Below are 2,859 nucleotides of genomic sequence, written 5' to 3' on the forward strand. Positions count from 1 at the left end.
TGCCTTGGCCTCCCAAAGTGCTGGCATGACAGGCGTGAGCCACTGAGCTGGGTGAATAAATCTTTTTATTTTTTTTGAGTTGGAGTCTCACTCTGTCGCCCAGACTGGACTGCAGTGGCCGCTCCCGGCCACCACAGCCTCGACCTGCTGGGCTCCGGCGATCCTTCCGCCTCAGCCTTCCGAGGAGCCGGAACTACAGGTGCGCGCTACCACGCCTAGCTGATTTTTTGATTTATTGTAGAGATGAGGTCTCGTCTGTCCAGGCGAGTCTCAAACCCACAGGCTCAGGCAATCCACTCACCTCAGCCTCCCAAAGTGCTGGGATTACAGGCTGAGCCACTGAGCCCGGTTAATAAATCTTAATAGAAAGTGTGTGGGTGGGTGGGCCTCTGTGCTACTTCTCCGGGCCGTGTGTTTGCATTTTAACAGCAAGTTTTTGAGCACAAACCCCTCTGTCAAAAACAAGTCAATCTTTGTCCCATCCTAAGACCCTACCACAGACTCTGCAGCCCGCAGGTTTTTGAGTTGTAACCATCCCTGATGAGGTAGGGAGAGACTGGGCCACGTCATAAATGCCTGCTGTCGAAATGCTCGGTCTACCCTGCTGTTGAAATGCCCTGTTCTACCCGACATCTTTAAAATTAAAAAATAAAATAAAATAATTTTAAAAGATGCCCTGTCTTCATCTAGGGTTCATTAGAACTTTTCTGGGTCCCCCCACCCTTTTTTTAATCCATAAAATTGGTGGAGGTAGAGGGGCTTTCTCAATGTGGAGAATTTTCTTTAAAAGGCGTGCCATATAGTAGAGTGCCTTACATAATAGATGACCAATAATCCTGTTTTGTTCTCCTTCCCTTCTATCTTAGGCAAAATAACTCATTTTGGTTTTTTTGTTTTGAAACAGGATCTCACTCTGTCACCCAGGCTGGAGTGCAGTGGCGTGGGCAGGGCTCACCACAGCCTGGACTTCCAGGGCTCAAGCAATCCTCTGGGCTCAGGTGATTCTTCCGCCTCAGCCTTTCAAGAAGCAGGGACTACAGGTGCATGCCACCATGCCCTACTAATTTTTGATTTATTGTAGAGACGAGGTCTCACCATGTTGCCCAGGCTGGTCTCGAACTCCTGGCACAAGTAATCCTCTCTCCTCCTCCTCTCAAAGGGCCGGGATGACAGACGTGAGCCACGGTGCCGGGCAGGCAAATTTGAACGAATGGGTTTAAGCACGACCCAGGAGGGGAGAGAGGCCATAAGGAGAGGACCGTAGAGTCCACCTTGGGAGAAAGAACTGGCCAGCCCCCAAACCATCAGACTCCATTGTGAATGACTGGAGAACCCATTGAATCTCAACAGAGATTCAATTAAAAACCATTCCCTGGTGATAAATCTACAGTGGACAGTAACCTTAGTAAAGTCCTTCATCCTGACAGTATATTTTTCTCTAATATGAAGAAGCAGAAAAGGAAAATAATAAGATGTCACAACCTGCCTCATCTGTGGAAGTATTAAAAGACAGAGACCAGAATCTTTTGAGTTCCTCATCTGTGAAAAGGGAAAAGACAAAATAAGAAAGGTCCTTAGGAGAACAGTGGCCACATCAGTGAGGGCCTAGACACCGTCCTGTTTCCTCTTCCTTCGTTGTTATACTTTTTTCTTTCTTTCAGTATCTAAGAAACATGTTACTGCACACACACACACACACACACACACACACACACACACACACACCACAAACAAACAACAATGACAAACCCCAAACCAAAAAAGCAAACCAAAACAAAGACACATTCCCAGCTGGCTCACGCCTGTAATCCCATCACTTTGGGAGGCCCAGATGGGAGGATCACTTGAACCCTGGAGTTTGAGACCAGCCTGGCAACATAGCCAGACCTCATCTCTACAAAAAATAAAAAAATTAGCCAGGCATAGTGACCCACATCTGCAGTTCCAGCTACTACTCCAGAGGCTGAGGTAGAAGGATTACCTGAGCCCAGGAAGTGGAGGCTCCAGTGAGCCAGGATTGTGCCACTGCACTCCAGCCTGGGTGACGGAATGAGATCCCTGACGCAAAAAGATAAAAAGCAAAAAGTAAAACGAAACCTCTGCAGTCTCACTTCCTGGGATTTAGAAACCATCAGAGAGAGAGGTCAGCGCAAACCAGATTTACAAGGATTTGCAAAACCAAGAACAAATCAGGCATTTCTTCAAAAAGAGACCTCTTAAAATTACTTGTTTCTAGTTCTTTTTCTGGGACTTCCTTGACTTTTTTTTCTAGTAGCTTTTCCTGAGCTATAACTGCCATACCATAATGTTCACCTACTCAAAGTGTACAGAAGTTTTTAGTATATGCGTGCTTATGCAAACATCTCCACAATCAATTTCAGAACCTTCTCATCACCCCCCCAAAGAAACCCACACTAACTGTCACCTCCCAAGTCTCTCCCTCCTTTCCCCCCAGTCTGAGGCAATCACGAATCTACTCTCTGTCTAAAAATGTGCATCTTCTGGCTATTTCCTATCAACAGAATCGTTAATATGTGGTTCTTTGGGTCTGGCTGACTTTGCTTAGCCTACTTCCTTCCTTTTTATGGCTGAATAATACTCCATTTTGTGGTTGTATGACCTTTTGCTTAATCACATCCCAGCCGATGAATGTTTGGGTTGTGTCTACCTTTTGGCTATCGTGAATAACGCTGCTATGAACATCTGGAACACGTTTTTGTGTAGACCTAGGTCTCTTTTCCAGGTGTTCAGCAGGCAAACAGCTTTTACACACACAGGCCAAGGCCCTTCTGCAAATTCTGAGAGCTGTGCCCTGGGCTCCTAACTCCCGACCTCGAAGCCTAGTAAGTCAAGCTGAGA

This window comes from Carlito syrichta, unplaced genomic scaffold, assembly GCF_000164805.1.
Source record: "Carlito syrichta isolate Samal-C Ts95f unplaced genomic scaffold, Tarsius_syrichta-2.0.1 Scaffold315185, whole genome shotgun sequence".
In the NCBI taxonomy this organism is placed as follows: domain Eukaryota; kingdom Metazoa; phylum Chordata; class Mammalia; order Primates; family Tarsiidae; genus Carlito; species Carlito syrichta.